We start from the raw sequence: 22,028 nt of genomic DNA, 5'->3' as shown, positions 1-22,028 counted from the left end.
CAACATCACTTCCATTACCAATTCAGCCCCACACCCATGGCAAAAAGACCCCCCCATCTCCCTTGAAGGTATTTTTCAAGGAATTCTAGCTTTGATGATACAATGGAGAGAGGGAAAATGAATTATAGATGCTTAGCAGATGTGTAAAAATCCTTAACATTCGGTCATCTGTTTACACCACTATAGAGGGGAAGGATGAGCTGGTAACAAATGAATAAAAAATCTTGTGGACATTTTTGTTGGCTAGCTACGTATTTGTTTCCCAGGGCAACAGATATAATGTTCACTGCAAGATGTGTGAAAGTCACAAGTATCCAAAAATACAAATACTCAAGTAAAGTACAGATACTCAAAACATTTACCTACAGTAAGTACAGTACTCAAGTAAATGTACTTAGTTACTCTCCACCACTGCATATATGAAACATTTTACCATGTCAAGTAACATAGAAAGCCTTGGGGGCCCACCTGGGGCCCACCACGCTGTGGTCCAGTTGTACCCTCTGCACACCCTAGTAGATGAACACTGCTTTTACTCTGCAGGCAGCTGTGTGTCATGGTTTATAGCCTGAAACGTCAATATATTGGATTCGAACTGAAGCCTAGTAAGTAACTCAGTAACTTGCAGTGCCACCAATATTCAATTGTAACCAATTTAATATATCAAGATGCTGTAAGCGAGGTGATTTGGATAAAAAAAAGGAACACACAATCATTTGCATAAAAACCATAGCACTACATTTTGTGCAATCTGAGCAAAGGAAGGCTTTTGCCTGTATCAGGTAAAATAGAAAGAAATACTGTGTAGTGTACCAATACAGTATGTTCTTAACCCGTTTCTTTTGAAACGCAGTAGCCACAGAGGGAGTTGGAAAGTCTTATTTTATGATGAAATGAGATAGGGAAAGAAAAGAGGAAGCATCAGACGGATGGAGAGAGTGGGGGGGAATGCACTGCAATGTTTTCAGGGTTCATTTGAACCAAGCAACTAAAGAGGAAAGCTCAGAGACAATCAACGAGGGAAGTTCCCTTCCCTTCCCTCCTCTTCCTCCAGTGAGGGTTTCCTTTCTCCCAAGCAAACACTGTACAGCTGGAGGTCGGGTGACTGTATTCTGTATAGGAATGTGGCCAAATTGTCAAAACGGGATTTGATGACATCTTGGTGGGGGATGGGGGTATACAGTTTCTCCAGTGGTGAATCCAAAATGAGGGCTTCAGGGCTTGTCTGGAAGAAGTGTCTACCCTCATAATTTCACAGGGAACCACCCCAGCCCCCACGTACCCCACACATCTTCTGAGCTTCCTCCACCCCCTATAACCCCCTTTGTGGCTCCAATCTCTTTTTATCTTCCTGCAAGTTACCCTCCAGCTTACATGCATATTCTAATACACAATGATCATGGTTATCGCCTGATAGCTAGATGGCACAAAGAAATTTTTCTCATGTGTGATACTGTATGCTCTGTGGTGTTTTTGTACTGTAAGTACATTATGTTGGGTGATTACATCAATTATTTTTCAGGGTGGAAACCTTGTAAAGAGATAGGCTGTGTGGTAAGGAATTATGGTCAATATGGCATTTCCTGTAAGTCGGCCTCATACAACTGGCTGGGCGATATATACTTAGATAAGCTATCAATATCATGCTATTGTCTGGCTTTATCGGAATGTCATGAAAGCTTAAATGTTGCCTATTCCTCGGCTGTGTTGTGCTTGAGAGAAATTAATAACGAATGCTTTTACCTGTTTGGTCATCATATCCTAATATAATCTATACATTTTCTTGTGTATGTTCTGAAAGTACCAAAGGTCTTCCCCAAGACATTGTCAGATTATCAAGGTATTCTGGCAAAAATATCATGATCCCCAGGGTCTTTTTAGTGTTAGGGTGTTTTTCACAGTTTCACACTAGGAGTACACAATTTCGAGTACACAATACCAACCATTAACAGTGTGTAAGAACATCTTTGTGTAAAACATTTTTTTCCACCGCCTGCTGTAGTTGAATAGCTCTAGGCCATTAAAAATTGATGCCAGCCAATTTGACAGCCAGCATCACACTGGTGTCACTGACCATGCCGCTTATTTTGCAGTGTAAATAATTCTTTGGCTGCTGAATAGTACAGGATCAAGTCTGTCTCTTCGAAGCCATACTTTATGTTTGAATAATAATTTAGACCTATTTAATCCTGTGGGGGAAATTCAGTTTTCAGCTTCACCAGCTGTTTGTTGCCCAAGTGGTTAGACTGGAGCGCGGGGGGGGGATGCTGTTAGGGGTTAAATGTCTAGCTCAGGGACACCTCGAGTCGACACATTGCCGGGGCCAGGAATCGAACTAGGGACCTTCTGTTTTCCCTGACGGCCTCTCTACACATTCAGTTAGAGAGAACTGAAATCCCAATATAAAATTGCACAATAAAACTTTTTTTGTCCGTTGTTCATGGCACACTTTTAGGGTCCTGACCTTCTGGTTGGAGAAAACAATGTTATGCTAGCCACAAACCTCCCATTCTCTTCCAAAAGATACTTGAGATTCTCCCTGTCAAATGTTAAAGCTGCATCCGTGTTATAGACCGCCCTACAGGGTTCTATTATGAAATGCTTGGCTGCCTCAACCATCATGGCTTTTAGAGAAAATCAATAGTTCCTGTTTAAAAGGCAGATCAATCCTGGAGGTTAATGTTGAAGTATGCATGAGGGCAGGGCACACATCAACGACACGTCCTTGTGGAGACGATGGAGATAATTGCCGGGAAAAGCCATGTTAAAAATTACTGTCCAATCCGCATGGAGCAAAATGAGGCATCTGCTGTCTTAATAGTGCATTGTATTGATTTCAAGGTATCATAAGAGGTATTATTATTGATTTCCAGGTATCATAAGAGGTTGATTTTCTCAAAGTGAAGACGGAAGTTGTTCTTCATTATGGGAAATGATACAGAGAAAGTGCTCGCCCTGCAGGAAAACTCATGATTCGCTGTATTCCCTTTTGTAGCAGTTGTTAGTGATCAACTGAGGAAACTATTTCAATGCTCACCACCTGCCAGTGTGCTACAGAAACAGACTCAGACTCTCCCTGGTCAGGGGACATGTGGCTGATCATACCATAGAGATGAGTGTGTTCAATATAGCCTCACATAACTCTCTTTGGCTTCAACAGTCTCCCAATTAGATTAGTGTCTAAATGAGAGGTTTAAGCCATTATGCCTGTAACCCAACATTTGGAGGCCAGAGGTGACCGGATGTCCATCCTGTTTATGATGATTAATGGAAAGCTTAGGAATTGGAAATTTGATTGAATATGGGACTCATTAGATAAACATTGTACATGTCTTCACCAATGCTAACTGTATTTTGTTCTTCTTTCACTAAGCTTTGAAAAAATATTTTGTTCCAATAACCACCTGAATTATTTAATTCCATACTGTATATAGTACATCCATTATGTATCAGTGATAGCATGTGACACCTACTGTACTTTGTCAATCGCTGAATAGTGGATTTACAATTTGTTTATCACAGAATTGCTTCTTCAACAGAAACATTTTCAACATGTTCTAATACAATACATTATTTCACCTATCCTTCTTCCACCTGACTTCATCAGTCTGGTGGAAGAGCAAATGAGGTAACTCTTCCAGTCCAGCCCTGTCTCGCTAATCTGACAGCACGCGCCGGGTGCTGCCATCCCTACTCTGTAGCACTGTCCTCCCCCGATAAGCTGCTTTTACACCAATGGTGCTGCACTCGTGCCAACAGGCCTTGTCATCCCGCGTGGTATGATATGCAATTGGGGCCGTGTTTGTTAGTGGTGAAAAGTAGAGAGAACGCACACAGACGACCCAAAGCAAAACAGCAGGTGCTCGGACAAAGATAAAGATGGAAGACGGGATATGCTTCATCAGATATGTCTGATGAAGTAAAGCATGGTGGCTTGAAATGCTACAAATCAATTGGGTAGATTGTATGTAACTAATACTTATGACATGCGATGTGAGAGTGTGGACTAGCCAACACCAACTCAGGACTCCTGAATCGCTACCTTCCACTTATGACATATGGGAGCAGATTCAGTGTTGGTAACATTGTCGTCATCACCACATCTTGTGTTCTGTGGTGAGGTGCATTGGTGTGAAACGGAGAAGACCAATGAATATGAAACATAAAGCCTGATTTATACATCACTGTATGGCGATGTCACCCGCTGAAAAGGTGTTGTGAGCTTGTAGATCAGCTATTTTCATTATGTGTTTTGTGTCCTTCTCTCGGCTGTAGACGACGTGTGAGCCATGGCCTTGATAGCGAGACAGACTGAGTGGTTGGGTCTAGTAGGCGATAGCTGTGTGCCTAACGGGTGTGGTACAGTATACTAGCATGTGAGCTAGGTTAGCTTCCCTACTGTATACGTATATAGCCGAGGAGTCCTTCAAATGATCTGCAATCTAATGCTTAGCACCACAGCCAGGTTTCAACCTCTCAAAGGCCCTTATAGCCTCTATAAACAGCCTGACTATCTAGGCTTAGTGGTTCTAACAGCACGTGCCCTCTCTCTTGCTCCACTCGCTCACTCTCACACACACACACACACACACACACACACACACACACACACACACACACACACACACACACACACACACACACACACACACACACACACACACACACACACACACACACACACACACACACACACACACACACACACACACACACACAGGAACGCCTTCCAAGCAGCAGCAGCAGCCTGCCATCTGCTCCTACACAATCAGATCATAGGTCCCCACTGCCACTCTGTCTGCAGCACTGCCACCCCCTCTTTCTCTGTCACACACACATGCACATCGACAATAACACACACACACATGCACGACAGGCCCTCTCCCCTAGTTAGGGCCTGACCACCACCGGATAATTAGGCCTATAAGAAGGAAATGCAGCTGTCAGGTGTGTGTGTGTGTGTTTGTGTGTTTGCTTGTGCAACTACGTGCGTGAGTCAGTGACTGCGTAAACACAATACACCACTCAGTGCACTTCTCCCTGTTCAGTGGGCCAGCTCCTTCCTCTGAATGAATGTTAATTGAACTTCTCAGTTATCAGCGCCAACAGAGTCAGCTGCCGCTTTTCAGAGAAGGGAAAAACAAATTGAAACTCTGTTTTACATCTCAAAGCTGACCGGGCCAGAGGGGGAATCCCATTTCCATATGTATGTATTAATTTTCTTTTCAGAGGACAGTTTAGTGGTCCAGGCTCTTCCAGTTTGATCATTGGTTGTAAGCAGATTAGGCAGAGGTTGATAAAGAGGCAAAGGTCCTAGTCATGCGGCATAAGGGGAAAGTGTGGTACTCAGCCAGTTTCATGCTGAGACCCCATTTTTCCAGTGACCACTGAGAGAAGACCCCGTACATTAAATAACACGATCTATCTCCATTAAAGTCCCTCTGTTATCTGAGACTGCTGACACAGTATCTCACAAACCACTGATTAATAAAACGTAGTTTAAAGAGAATGCGTGACAATTCTACAGCCAACAACACTGCACTGACGTGTACTGCATAATAGATCTTCTTACTGAATCCTCTACACCAGAGCAGGGAAGCCAGTATTATTTGACTCGACATGGGGTCTGAGAGTTGTAAGACATTTGATACTGTATATATCATGACGATATATGATCTTTTGTTGCTGTCATAGCGACATAGACTCTGCAGCTACAGGCCCAAATAATTAATCTACTGTGACTTGAGATGAAAAGTAGCCAAAAGGCCTAATATTGTGTGAATTCAAATCAATATCACGTTTATTTCTAACTTATATAGTGTTACGTGGTTAATCAGACTGCAGCCTGCAGCTCCATCTTCAGCATCCTTCTCCAAATGTACCCCTCATCTATCCTCTGCACATGTCCAAACCATCTCAACCTCGCCTCTCTTGTCTTATCCCCAAACCTTCTAACCTGGGCTAATCCTCTAATGTAGTCATTTTTGATCCTTTCAATCCTTGTCACTCCTAATGAGAATCGTAGCATCCTCAATTCTGCCACCTCTAGCTCTGCCTCCTGTGTCTTCGTCAGCCACCGTTTCCAAGCCGTACAGCATGGAAACGGCACAAATCACTCCTGACACTTTCCTCCATCCAGTAAGATTGGTTATTGGTTCCAAATATCAGTTTCCGTATATATTCTGTGAATTGCGCAGCCCTACATTAGTTTGATTAGTATGTTTACATTTTGTTTTCTGGAGCGTTACAGTAGTAAATGAGAGGAGAGGAACTGATGGGGAAGAAAAGAGAGATATAAGAAGGTGGATGATGGGGAGAGGGAGAGAGAGAGCGAGAGAGAGAGTCTTTTTGGCTGGGTTCCCCACCCCCAGCCTGGTCAGCCAGACTCTCGCAGTCATTCTCCTCCTGCCCCCTTCTCCTCCCCTTTAATATTCCTGCTGTGCAGAGCAGCTGACAGCCCCCTCTGCTCTGCTCTGATATGTTTACACAGAGGAAATATATCAGCCTCACTTCTGATTTTACACAGCCAAGGCAATGTCCAGGCAATTTTATTTACTAAGAGCTTTTCTTAAAGCATGTTTGTCACACAGGGCTTCTCTGACAAATAATGGACATGAATACGATGTGTAAACATTATACAGGATGAGCTTATTGTTTGCGTGTGTGTGTGTGTGTGTGTGTGTGTGTGTGTGTGTGTGTGTGTGAATAGTGTATGTTTAGGAATGTCTTTGTGAGTACGTATCCTGTCATATTTAATAGCTGCAGGGAGAGGTAATGTGACCTTTGAGTTGGGCTTGTTGACTTTGGGGGGAAAGGGGATGTGGATGGGGACATGTATTAAGCTAGCCTGGCCAGAAATATCACATCAAATGTGATCTCTCTCTCTCTCACACTCTCACACACTCTCTCACTCTCACATTATAAGCAGGTAATGGAGAAAAATTGCATAGTCCATCTAGTGACCCTTCGTGTTTTTAGAGTTGGTGTGGGGAATAGAGCCAGACCGATATATCGACCATTATTAGATTTTTTTGATGACATCGATATCCGCAATTATGCAGGCGATCCCAATATGTAATTTTAGGCGAAAGAAATGCAGATCTACAGGCTCACAACGCACATTGTGAGGTTGTAGATCGGCTATTTTTTTCTTTCTTTTATTTTTGAAAAACGTAATCAAATCCAATGTTTTTAAATTGATTAGAAATATCAGTCAAACATTGTCAATTGGAGAGCTAGTACTCTCCAAAATAGGGATCAATATCGGACCCATAAATCTGGCATTGGTCGGGCTCTAGTGGGGACTGGTGTTGGCTGAGTGGAGACCTGTTTCATTCAAACAAACAGGATTTTGTTGGTCTTTTTCATTCAATTGGCAGATTCACACTCGCATGACAGTCACGCGTTATTGTGATAGTATGCTGAAACATCACAATCACAAGCAGGTAGGAATTGCAAGAATGAAGGAGGTACAGCAGCTTCTCACGTTGGGCAAGCAGAACGACGTGTCCACTTATTGCACACACTACACTTACACTGACAACACAACAAACACACTTCTTCCTTGTTCCCCCCCAAAACCCCCGGCCAATCCCCTTAAATAAACTTTTTTTTTCTCCATTTCAGACAGAACTATACTAGATTACTAAAATCTACGTCTAGCCTGGCTGGTATTTTGGTAGTATTTCCCAATATTATATTTATATAGACTTAACTATTATATCCAAACATTCATCAACACAGTAATTGTACAGAAACATACATTTCATAATTAGCATAGCAAGAACTCCATCTATACAAGCAGCGAAACGTTGGTGGGATATGTTCGCAGAGACTGTGCTAACAGTGTCTTTTTATTTTTACTTGAATAATGCACATTTATTAACAGTACCCAATCACTGTAATGGTGCCAGTGTTAAAAAGGATCCCTGGCTAATAAGCCTCATATGCCTTAATACATTATAATTGCCCTCTACAACTAAAATGTCTAATTAAAAATACCCTAAATATTTGATTTATCTAATCTTTTACTCAAGGGGCCAACGCCCGTAGCAAGTTGATGATGTCATTTGTCCATACGTGGTCCAGCCCTTTGGAATGCATTGAATGAATGTGCTAATAAAAAGGTATTTAAATTATTGTTTTGATGCTTACCCGGAAGTATTATGATGTTTTTTTATTGTTGACATCATCAACTTGCGACGGGCATTTAGGCCTGTGACATACAGCCAAAAAGGGCTTTAGTTTTCGAGATACCCCTCCCGGAGTTAGGACAAAACACAACATAATTTTTTCTCATCTCTAAGGCCTCCCATACATGAAATGGATTGTTGTATAAAAGTATTTTACTGCAAAAGTGGTGAAATTGATACATAAAGTTATACACCCCAAAATAAAAATAAAGCCTGGCCGTCTGGGGGTTGAGGCATATAAAATCATTTAGATTCACAATGGAAGCTATGATAGGTTTAAAACTTGGCATACTTGAAGTCAGGACATCCCTCTACATTCTAGAAGAGACTGAATGTCAATATCTGAATGTAAATAGGAGATACAGTCATTTGAACACATACCAACAATAGGCGGAAATGTAAATATGTAGAATGTTGCTCTTTACTTTGTAGTGACTATGACATGGATTTTCATAGCAAGACATATGATGTCTTGTTGGAAAGGTGTGGTTCTACTGAATCCAGCAATACCAATTGTGTAAAAGTAGCTTTAATACTCATGGAGTTATGTCACTAAACGTATATGGTGTCCCAAATGGGGAAAACATGAAACAGTCCTAATGAAATCTACAGTATCACACAGATTAGTTCTATTTTCAATTCACTTATCAAGGGTGGAAAAATATTAACAAATTCACTTGAGTAGAAGTCCCTAAAATGTATTAAATGTCCCAAACTTGAGAAAACTAGACATTTTATGCAACTTCAACAATAGTGCAGAAAAAAATGCAGGCCTACAGTACAACTAACAACTATTCAGCAAACCTGGCTGAGGGAGTTTGGTCTATGAAACACAGGATACGATGTAGATTTCCTTTGTGCAGGCACATACGTCTTGTCGTCTTGGTGATGAATGGTGGATATAATGGAGCTGGGGTTAGGTTGTAATTTGGGACGCATCATCAGTAGTGTTCCCTTGGTTCTTGGGAGTGTTTCGGCCTTGACACTATAAACCCTCGCCAAAGGTGGCCGGCTACAGTGTGATCAGCCCTGAGCTTGCGTCATTCCCAATTAGTCATGAGATCTTGCCACACAACCTCTGCCCCCCACCTCCACTGGGCGGACCTCAGTGTTCCAGCCGCGATGTTGTGCTTCAGCAGCAAGCTCGGCAAAGCGTAGGTGTTTTTGCTCATAAGCCTCGTCATCCACTGAGGCCCCCCAGGGTACTGTGAGATGATGAACACCTTTTTTAGAGAAGGGGACCAGAGCACCAAGTCAGATGGTTGTAGCGATCTCTGGAGGAAACACAAGCTGTCGGCCAATATCAGCCAGCATCTTCCAGTCACAGGCTAAGCGTAGCTGGCCTCGCTCAGATGGTGTGTGTCTTGCTATGACAATCCATGTCAGAGTCACTACAAAGTAAAGAAAACATTCTACATATTTACATTTCCGCCTATTGTAGGTATGTGTTCAAATGACTGTATCTCCTATTTACATTCAGATATTGACATTCAGTCTCTTCTATAATGTAGAGGGATGTCCTGACTTCAAGTATGCCAAGTTTTAAACCTATCGGAGCTTCCATTGTGAATCTAAATGATTTTATATGCCTCAACCCCCAGACGGCCAGGCTTTATTTTTAGTTTGGGGTGTATAACTTTATATATCAATTTCACCACTTTTGCAGTAAAATATTTTTATACAACAATCCATTTCATGTATGGGAGGCCTCAGAGATGAGAAAAAACTATGTTGTGTTTTGTCCTAACTCCGGGAGGGGTATCAACATTTTTTGGGGCCATTGTCACTTGCCTAATTGCCCCCCTTGAGTAAAAGATGAACTATTTCTAAAATAAATAAAATATTAAGGTGTTTTTACTTTTTGTTATAGGGGGCAATTATAATGTATTAAGGCATATAAGGCTTATTAGCCAGGGATCCTTTTAACCAAATGGATAATTTTCAACCATAGTCCCAGAATGCAACTGGAGGAACCCGACGTGAACGCATGGAGAAGATGCAAAGTCCTCACAGAAAGGTGGAGTTTGCATGTCGGAACCCAAACCCTACTTGCTGCGAGGCAACAGTGCTAACCATTGTGAAACTCTGTAGATTTTACACAGCATAATGTCATCCTATGTTGTTTAAGATGGCCATATTCAAGTGCATTACTGTAACCTGTGTGTTAACCTTACGAAAAGCCTTGTAATTAGGCAATACTACGGTGTCAGTACCCGGGAACTGAATCGATACAGTTCTCAGGGGTTTTGGAGCGGTTGTCCTTGTGCTTTTATTTTGAAATGATATCTGGTTCCATTTATATTGTAACATCAGCAACCAAATACTGCTTATTTCTGTTAATAGATATAAAATTATGATAGTTTGGATCTCTTGCGTGGTAAATGATTTAATTTACTTAATAATGACTCCTCCTTTTGACATTATTACTTTATCCCTCTCCAGTGGGAAATCTTCTATAGTCCAAAATGGATAAAATACCTAAGATGCTTTTGGCTCCTCTCTCGATCTATTTATTTCTGTGAGTGACGTTATCAGAATGAGAGCCAATTGGTTATCTGGAGGGGAGCTGTATGCAGCGCTGCTCCAGTTAAAGCCACTGAGCAGATAGGGTTGAAAGGGCCATCCCTCAGCAAAACTCTCAAAAGCCCCTTTCAATACGTACAGGAAGGGATAATGGGAGAGGAAATGGGACTCGTCCTTAATAATTGGACAGTCTGTTTAAGGAGGAAATCAAATTGGGTTATTATGAAAAGCTCAGACATGGCGTCCTTGTCAGCAGTGTTTACATGCCTCATGTAGTGAATATGTTTACTTAGATGTAGCTTCTGCAATGACTGTAAGATCCAGCAATGTTTTGGAATACACTGCTTGTCAGATGCATGTCTGTAACTATTTGTGCAATTCGATTTACATAGACAACATTTATGAGATAATAATAATGCTTGCTTACTTACTCCTCTTCGTCCCCTATGGGACTTAAGGCTTCAATGGGCGCTAACTACCCCACTCCATAAAAAATCCTATTGTTACAGAAACTACAATGAACAATCCTAATAATACTGCTACTGCATTTTATTTCTAAGGCACATACAGAGTGCATCACAGGAGATGAATTGCCAACAAATCTACATGCGATAGAGATTGGATTTTTCACTAGATGGAAAGGAACTCATTACATAGAAGCCTTCCTTGTGTTGCAATGCGCAAACACAATTGATTCGCTGTTAATTCCAAATGAGATGTGGCGTTATCTTGATTGAATTTTATTTGTTTTTTAATTAAGTTCCTTCGAAACGTGCTGAACTATTAATGAGATCGAGCCCTCCTTTTAGCTGAGATTGGTATTGTATCCTCCCTGGCCTCTTCCCATACTTCTTTCCTCTGTATCTTTATAGCACCATGATGCCAAGGCACAGTACAATCCTGAGTTAAATTCCAAATTCACCTCAATTCAACATTTAGCATTTCACTGTGCAGATGGTTCCAACAATGTCAACAATTAGACATTTCAAATGTCTTCTGTTTTAACACCCAGAGTAGTGGAGAAGACTTGTGCTATCTAAGCATGTGGCTTTTTATTTTGCCACTCTCAGTCACAATGTCCACTCATATGAACATCACCACGCTGCTATTTCAAGCCAAGAACTACTCTCCAGGGATCACAACAAAGTGGAATACTGGCTGATGTTCACATGAGACAAAACACATCTGTAATAGACAATGTATCACAATTATGAAGGTCACTTAGATGGATGACTCATAAGTTCAATTGTGCATACAGCACTTACTTGTACTTGCCATTAGAGCACCACACTTGATAAGGCAATCGGCCCTTGCATGATTAAGCTGAAGTAGACAAACAATAGCACAAGGCTAGGTCATTTGAGTGCAATTTACAGAAACCACATCACAATGTCCACTCTACCAAAGCGGTTGGAAGTGTCTAAACCTTGGAGCGAGGGCCAGCTGAAAAGAATGGACCTGCGCCAGGGGCTGGACAAACCAAACAAAACAAGTGGTTGAGATCACACAATGGACATCCCCTCCAACACCCGCCCACCACTGCCTGTGGCCTCACACGTTTTTGGCGGCCACCAGCCTCGTGCCCTCCCAGATACACTGTATTACACACCCACAGTTTGTGGGGGCTGAAAGGGGGCTGGCAGAGAGAGGTGGCAGGAAGAGAGTGACGCTGACTTACACAGCGTTTTTATTTATTTTAAGTTATTTTTCACATGGCGGGCACTACCAGTGGTCAAACAACACCTACAACATGATGGCAAGGCTCCATGTTTTGACTTGTATTGATCAAGTGTCTTGAGCATGGTGAGTGTCTGTTTCAGCCCAATCTGGCCTCCATTGATTTCCAGTATAAAATTAAGATTTAAAAAAGTTAAATATTTACTAAGAGTAGGCTATTAAACAAATGTGAACAATTTTCAGGGATTTACTTCCTTTTGGCAAGTTGATTGGACCAGCGGTGTCCAGAATCAGAACTTTATTGTCATTTGTCACATCATATTACAAGTACAGTAAGTAAGTAACATGATTGTGCAGGCTCATCAATGCAGTTAAAAGATAGAGAATTAGAGCATAGAAGAGATAAAGTGCATACAAAAGTGGCTAATGTGCATAAAAACCCAGCTCAGCACAGTCTGTGCATTAAACAGTTCCGTTCAGTCTGTGCAGCGGATGCACCAGCGGTGTGAACAGACCGTGGCTGGAGTGTTAAATGTCCACTCCCACGATGCACCACTCTCTGTAGTGCTTTGCGTTCAGCGGTGGTACAGTTGCCAAACCAAGCGGTGGTGCCACTTTTCAGGACACTCTCGATGGTCCTGCTGGGAAAAATGCTGAACCGGGTTTTGTGATTTTATACATTGGCAAAATACACTTTGTTCACATTCATTTGTGGTCTCAAAGTGTGACTTTGAGACCTGTTTCACCGTGCAATGTAAGTAAATGGGGAGAATATATTGGATCAGTTTTTATCTATGGAGCTATTTATGGAGCATAAGATATTATTTCACCAATATTTATTTTTGAGTTATCATGGCAAGCTAACTACAAAACCCAAACCTCTACCAAAGTTTAATTGCGCTGTAACATTTACAGAGTACTACAGTAAAAATGACATACAGTAGTAACTAAAAATGTATGACTCAACAGAGACTGAGTGCATAATCAACATGCTGTTGTCAGATGGAGCTGTATGCTAATGACAGCGCAGAACAATGGAGGGGCCATGCAAATTTCATGGCTGTTGACCTAAATGGTGGTGTTTAATCCAGACTTGGCCCTGAAAGCAAGTCATGCCTGACAATCAGATGGAGGGTGTTGTGTTGCGTTGCGTTGCACTGTGTTGCCTCCAAAATGTGCCCTATTCTTGTTTTGCGTCAGCCATGACAATAGTGTCCAAGCCCAAATTTTTTAATATATTTGAGGATGTTCAATACTTCCCACAATGCATTGCATTATCCAATAAACAAAGTGTAAACAAAAATTTCAGGGAATGATGTGTTAAATGTTAAGCTCTTGGCAGCATGGCAGAGCAGCGTGTCCCAGCTAGTTAATTTAGATGCTGGTTCTAGGTTGATTCAGTGGAATATTGAGGCCAGGAGGCCATCATCATTAGGAGCGTGTCATGAGACTTGATGCCACAATCTATCAGTGTCGCACACTAAGGCTGTACGTCATATATACACACACACAAGTATACTCACTCACAGGCATACACACCCCTCCCTCCCTACACACACACACACACACACAGCACCCCCCTTTCCCAATGTGCGTGCTAGTCCACACCCCCTGCACCTCTCAGACTATACATCCACACCTTCTCTCTATGCATAGGGATCTGTTCCACTGATTTAAACAACCCATAGTATAAGCTATAAAACCTCAGGGCTGGAGAGCCTATTGTTGGATCCACTGAAGCCTCTCACCATGAGTCCATTATTGTATGGCAGAGCCATGTGTCTTTTCATTGTGTTCATTCATGCTTTTGGGCTGAGAGAGGGGGCCACATTTCATCATCTGATGCTACATCCACTCCTGTATCGTACTTAGAACCAAGTCTACAGTGTGTCACCTTTTAAAAAAAGTATTTTTATAGTAGATTGTATCATCTGTAGTCATTGCCCTGCATCCTAGAGTAAAGAACATCTTACTATAAATGCGCAAAATCTCTGTCGTGTGTCTGTAGTTCATTTATCTCTAGAACTGTCCGACCGACTTCAAACTCAGCGTACATGCCCTATGGTCATGGCCATATGAGCATAGCAAAATGTGCTGTGCCCCAAATCATCCCCAATTATAATCCGCCGATCCGACCAAAAATGGCCATATATGGGCAGGTACATATATTTATCATTATGAAAGTTACTTGAGTTGCATTTTCTATAGGATAAGGATAATTCCTTTTAACAGGACGTTCATGAAAGTCCTTGCGGGCTTGTTTCCAATGAGGGCCTGTGAGCAATTAGGGGTTAAGGGGTCTTGCTCAGGGACAAATTTCATTTCATCGACACATATGGTGGCGTGGCCTGGAATCGTACCTGGGGCAACCAGGGCCTCTGGCTCCCTAGGCGGGCTCACTAACCACTCAGCTATGGCCGCCCCTATGCCAACACACTTCAAGAGGTTTAAATGGGCATAATAACCCTTGCCTGAGGCTTGGGTGTGGCCTAAATTGATTAACAGATGCAGTCATTCAAGATGATAGGAGCACTACTACTATATTGAAAATGCCATTGATCCATTGAACATTAGTAGTTCACCAACTTTGAACCATAGTTCAAATTTCAAATTAACAGCCATTTTAGCTAGCTAACTCTACAGCCAATACAAAAAACATTTAGGCCCTGTACACCACAATTTTCTTTTTTTTAACAGGAAATTTTACATTTAATCAAAGCTGGTTTAGCAGGCAGCGATGCTGGGGAAGGGTTTTTCTCTCACATGGACACAGCTGTGCAACGTGTCATTGACTCACCAGGCACAGAGGTGTCACTGAGGTACCCCAGACCTGTCCAACAAACCTAGAGCAACAGCTGTCATTTCGAATTTCTGTTTTAGATTTGACATGAAAGACATCAGTGATCCTCTGTTCAGAGATGAAATGTGCCTCATGAAATATGGATCGTATTTGTCAGGAGTATCATATTGTGTAGGAGCATTTATCTTTCGGCGTGTAACATTTAATAATTGAATTAATTTTATGTTTTCGTTTAGTGTTCACCGGTGTGGTTTTATGTGGAATATTCTTAACTCCCTGAACTGCAATTGGCTTACTGTACATGCTGTACATTCCAAAGCCTCCACTCACACACCACCTACACACAGTACTTAGCAGCTAATCACTAATACAGCTAATGTTAAGGGTACATTGCTAATGATAGGCTTACATTTGCCCTTGCTAGTTTTTGTGACCCTGCCTTGTCTGACATGTCGATCTAATCCAAAGGAATTAAAGCGTAGTCTTGTGAAAGTGTGTGTGCGTGCATGCTTTGCATGCACGTGCGTCTGTGGTTATATCAAATCACAGAGGTTATGAGAAGTACGTATGTATCTGATTGTTATGGAGAACAGTAATTTTCCTGCATTTGCTACAGATACATGATACAGTATTAGAATTTGTGCATGGAATATTGAAAATGTGAGGTGATCATGTAATGAATGCCTGATTCACTATGCATTAATTTCTGTGCTAATGCAAGCTTATGCTGTAGAGACTGTTATGACCTTAGGGCAAGGGCACGCTTATTATACTGTTCATTGCTTTCTTTCCTCCTTTTTTTCTGTCTTTCTCTTCATCCAATTCTTTCATCCTCTCTCTCTCACTCTCACTCTTTCTCTCTCACATACAGAGAACTTTAGAAACCACTTTTAGACTCCCATAGAGTCAGTGGACCGTTTCTGTACAACAGCAATGAGAGGTTTGGTGTTAGTCACATGATTATTACAGTGATTGACCTGTCAGCTGTGACACGGAGAGCCTCTACTTTCTTATCCATCTGTCTCTGCTTTTCTTTTCTTCTTTTTTTGGCCTCTGGCAGCCTCAGAGCTCAACCATTAATCAACACCTGCTGCTGCGAGCTGCCTCTATCAGGAAAACGACATCTTGTCAGGGTTAATGAGAGCAATTGCTGAGTTTCGTACCAAACTGGGACTCGTACACTTAGTTTAATGGCACAAAATTAACTCAAATTACTCTATATTTTTTAAGGAGAGTTATAAATCCTCGGTTGACAGTGGTTATGAAGTGGTTATGCTTTTACAGACTGGCTCCTCTATCCTTACAGATACAGCCATTTAAAATGTGCGTCAAACAGGCAAGGCATGGTGCAATACACTGCAGTATGCTGCAACCTGCGGTACAGTGCCGGTGTGGGTGTGCACGATGACTTTCAGTATACTGTGGTAAAAGGCACACAATTTATTAGAAACTATATTTCTGAGGTATCTGCTGATACTGTAGGTTGTAGTAATTTTGGAAAAGGTTTGGATTTTTTTGGTTGCAGTGGTCATACAATGATTTTTTCACAGTGGTTGGTGATGATCACAGTGCTTGTTTTGAGATGCCAGTAATCTTTCCTTTGATATTAGCTCAGTTGCCTTCATTAATGTCTGTTATGTGTGAATTCAAAGCTCAGTGGTATGTGAAGACTAGTATCTGACATCTGAAATATTATTTGAATTCTTTGAATTCTTTGGAATGTATGAGCACACATTAATGCTTTGTGGACATTTGTATCTTACCTTGTGAACTAATAATGACATTTTATGATTTCCTTCCTGTTCATTGCAATATGGAATTGTCACATTTATTTTTGAACACGGTTATTCACTTGAGTGAGCAGTACTCTTTTACTGCTCACTCAAGTGAATACATTTACAGCTTTTGTTCTTCACAATAAGACTAAAAATCTATTTTTCTTTTTAGACCTGGCCAAGGAATAACAGTATCAAGATGACATAACAAGTAAAACAAGAGTCAAATGACAAAATCAATAAACGGCAATCAAAGTAAATAAAATAACACACGGTGCATCCGTGCAGAAACACACGCGCACGCACGCACGCGCGCACGCACGCACGCACGCACGCACACACACACACACACGGTTAAGCCTTTGTCCCATATTCTGCCTGTTGCCAGGCTCAGCAAGCCGTAAAAAACCAGCAGGGAGACAGGGGAGAGGGAGAGACAAGGCAGCAAGGGGAAGAAAAGGTCGTTGGAATGAAGGAGAGGAGAAAAAAGTGAGATGAGTTCGAGGTCAAACTGCAGTGAGAAGATGCCACAGCATCTCCCTTCATCCCTCCCCATCTGAGACAGACACAACCAGCCACAGACAGGGTTCACCACGCTGATTGGTCCAGACAGACAGACTCTGTTGCAACAGTGTTGGAGACAGCATGCTGTTGGTTGCTTTGCCTTGTCAGCAGTTGGCAGGGCGATACAGAAACATGGGTTACAGTATGTTTTCTGACATCGACACACTCCACAAATACTGTATGTACCTGTTATGTTCAAACACTTTCCTCACCACAGTGGAATTGTTTGCACACTTCACTCCCTCTATTCTCAGCCTCCAGGCAGCCATCACAGACACCTTGAAATCTATTGCCAAAGGCTATAGAGAGTAGGGCATTAACGAATAGTGATTTATGGTATTCGAATTATTCGACCCAAAAGTATTCGAATAGTCGATTATTCGGTTTGATTATAAAAAATTAAAAAATTAAAATAAATTTTTTTTTTTTTTTTTCAATTACATTGATGACTCGACTCAAGGAATGCGAGTTGACGTCACACCAGAGCTCACAGCTGCGTGTCTGCTCTAGAAAAGCCACTAAAAAAAAGAATAGTCGAATAGTGGTTTGATAGTCGAATAGTCGGTTTGATATTCGAATATTCGAATATTCGACTATTCTGTGAATGCCCTAATAGAGAGTGAGTGCAGTATTCCTGGTTCAGTGAGTAGCTGCTTGTGGTTGGATGTCTTAAACGGACCTGCCCATTGAAACCTGTAATGACCGTATTGACTACAATTTGATTTGGCAATCAAAGGGACTTAAACATTATTCTACTTATGTTATTACTTGTACTCGCATATTGAAAGTAACTAGTTTCAATCAATTAGTAGCCATTGTACGCTAGATATTCAACTCTAATTTTTAATCTTCAGCTTGCCACTACTTTCAAGTGAAAGCAGGAGCAGCTTTTACTGGGCAGTGATAATAGCCTTCTAAAATCCAAAATATAATAGGGCTACAACTAACGATTTTTTCCTAATCGATTAATCTGTACAATTGATTTAGAATAAAATGTAAGTACTAAATTGAGTTAATGGTAATTGTTACTATCAGTCAGCACCTTACAAAGTTGCTGAGTCTGTGTGCTCTCTTCACAATACACACACACACACACACACACACACACACACACACACACACACACACACACACACACACACACACACACACACACACACACCATGTATGATAATGATTTATTGATTAAAGGTGTGGGTCACACAAAATGTCCTGGAAAATGATCTCCTGAAAAAGAGTGGGAACACTGGTTGTGTCCATTGTGCGCCCACTTGTAACACTTGATATTCAAGAGCTTTTGTGTAATGGTCCAGCACTTTTTACCTCACAACAATAATAATGATACATAGGATTTATATAGTGCTTTTCTAGGTACTCAAAGTCGCTTTACAGAGCAGGATAAAAAAACCCATTATTATTAAGAACTAGTTTAAAAAAAGTTAAACTATAAAAGAAAGGTAAACAAAAAGGAGGGGCTGGGATTTTTATGTAGGGATGCGAGTCTGAAAAGGTGGAACAGGCCTGAACAGGCCTGCGTTTCCCAGTGGGCAGTGAGGGGGTGGTCCAAACGTGTCCCTGGGGTGAGGGCAAACCAATTTAACTCTGTCTCAAAATGATTCTCATTGTCTTTGAACATGCACACAGATTGAGTGGCAAATAAATTTGATGTGATGTGTGTTCCATGTGCCACGACTTGTTAGGCACAGCAGTGGAGATGCTGAGCTGGGTCGGTTTGTAGTTGTCAAGCGAGTGTCATTTTGATATATTTCTGGAGATGAGCGTTTGTTTCGGCTGTGACTCAAGGTCCCATCTGTCTGCTGATGTCACCAGGGCTGATGGGGGACACTGCTGTCCTCAGCAGTCACACGTTGTCCACAGACACCTACACACAGCCCAATCTATGCACACACACTGAAATGAAACCACACACACATTATGCAGAATATGCACACGGAGCCCAATAAACTGTTTCTCATACACAGAACTTGGTACACACAATCTCACACAGAGCTCCACACACATACTCTCTGGAGTTGCATAATTATGTAAATATTGCATATTTGGCTTCAGCAAGTTAGCATCAGTTATTTTTTTGGTTTTTTCTAAATGTTGCCTGTGAAATAAATGATTATAAAAGACAATAGGGCTTTAAATGTAGTTAAAATGAACTGAATCATATACACTATACCATGTCCTGAAGGACTGTTGCTATGGTGCCCGCAACAACTGTTCACGTGCAGTATGGAGCTGCCAGCTGCTACTGTAGGATCTATAGTGTGAGACCAACTAAAGAATGGTATCTATTCTAGATATGTGTCACACCCTGATAATCTGCCTGCCATGACCTGGCATTCAAGAAGACAGACACCTACACACACACACACACACACACACACACACACACACACACACACACACACACACACACACACACACACACACACACACACACACAAAACTGTCCATTCTTTCTAGATGTTTATGCGAGGACATCTGATCCTCACAACAATTCACAAATACACACACACCACATGTACACACCACACATACACCACCACATACTGTCTGTATGTACACACTTCTCCATCTGATATTGATTCTCCTTGTTTCCAAGTCAACCAAAAAGCCCTGCGTCTGAAGCTGTGCCTCTCAAACGAGGTGGGAAGTGAAATATGCAGGCTTTCAAACACTGCTCATAAAACCCAGAGTGCTATTCTGCACCATTAGCTTTATGTTTATTCATGAGAATGCTATGGATACTATAATGTGACCTCATTACAAATGGATGCTGTCTGTATGTATTATTGATTGACCAGTGGTGTTTGGTGTAATTCCTGTCATAACAGTGGATCTTCTGGCCATGCAGAGCGAGTAGTACTGTTTCTAACCAGACACTGGTTTAGACCTGGTACTCCCAGTAGAGTTGGGATCCAGAACCGGATGGGCCCGGATCCAACACTGAGGAACCGGAATCGGTTTCAGAACCGGTTTATATCCACTGTCAGAGCTGTATATGTGGACTTCACATCTGCTATACAATTACAATACCGGTGTTTCTCAAATGTTTTAATTGCAAGGACCACCATAACTCTGAGAGTGTATAAATGGAAGCTGGTTCCATTTGAACTCTCTCAGAGTTAGAGACCTGTAAGGGTCAATTTGTAACCCCCTCAAGTAACCCAGAGGGTCCCTGGACCTCACTTTGAGAACCACAATAATATATATGCAGTACTGTGTGTATTTGTGTTTATCAACCGTTAAGGAATCGGACCGTTAAGAGGGAATCATTAAGGAACCATCTTTAAAATCCTAAAGGATCCCAACCCTAACTCCCAGTAGAGTCCAGTTCAACGGCAGCTAGAATTGCACTTCTGTTCTTGTTGCTCAACCAGTTAATAAACGCACATAGACATAGACCTAGTCTCAAGTCTCGACATCATGGTTTGAATCCAGCTTGAGACCTACATTATGCAACATACACATAGGTCTTGAACCTGCCAAAAAAGATCCCTGCCCCCTACTATTTCTCTCCACTGTCGGGTCCATTTGGATTCATTTATACACTCTCAGAGTTAAATTAACACAGAGGATTTGACAGTGTGTGTACAGTGTCAAGTAAAGCAGGAACGAGTGTTGAAGACCCCAGCAGGTCTGGTGCTCGCAAGTGGCAACAAGTGTTTTGTGGTAATTATCTGTGACTTCTACCATGTTATCACTACAGTACATACCCCCCCCCTCCAGCTTTCCCTGCTCAGTGCTCATCTCTTCTTCTACTGGGACAGTATGTCCACCTCCTCTCTCTCTCCTGCCTCCTTGTTTCCTTTCCTGGCCTCCCCCCCCTCTCATCTATTGTCTTGTGATTTGTGAAGCTTTGGCTCCTACTCTTTGGACGCCCTCGTCTCCATCTGCTTAAATGCCCCAGGATCACTGACTCTACACACACACACACACACACACACACACACACACACACACACACACTAAGGATAGCAGTAGTCTTCTGGTGACAGACATATAAACTCACCCCCAGTCTCCTCTACAGGTTGAAGGTGCCTTCAACTATCCTAAACACCTCCTCACTGTGTGTGTGTGTGTGTGTGTGTGTGTGTGTGTGTGTGTGTGTGTGTGTGTGTGTGTGTGTGTGTGTGTGTGTGTGTGTGTGTGTGTGTGTGTGTGTGTGTGTGTGTGTGTGTGTGTGTGTGTGTGTGTGACCTGTGGGGGTGGGATGATGAATGGATCCTTCATCCTTTCTGTCCACCTACAGTTCCATAGTAGGAACACTAGGTTGAATAGAATATTTAACATGTGCTACTGTGTGTGTCTGTGCGTGCACATTGGATTGCAAACGACAGGTTTAGTGTACACTCTTGTGTTTCTGTCCTTATTAGCCCAATAGGTCATAAGATTTGAGGCATTTTGTTCAAAACGGGCCTCATTTTAGCCTATCAGGATGGATAATTGAAAAATCTAACGGATTCGTCTTGATCACAACTATAG

General features: G+C 41.8%; 1 protein-coding gene across 3 annotated transcripts in view; it reads left to right on the top strand.

Moving 5' to 3' along the window:
* Positions 1-22,028, top strand: part of dclk2a (doublecortin-like kinase 2a) — a 70,324-nt gene that overhangs the window by 14,340 nt on the left and 33,956 nt on the right. The window lies entirely within an intron of this gene.

The sequence above is a fragment of the Gymnoscopelus braueri genome, assembly GCF_963280865.1.
Source record: "Gymnoscopelus braueri genome assembly, chromosome: 2".
Lineage (NCBI taxonomy): Eukaryota > Metazoa > Chordata > Actinopteri > Myctophiformes > Myctophidae > Gymnoscopelus > Gymnoscopelus braueri.
Note: the sequence above shows the minus strand (reverse complement) of the source record. Positions and strands in the feature narration are given on the sequence as shown.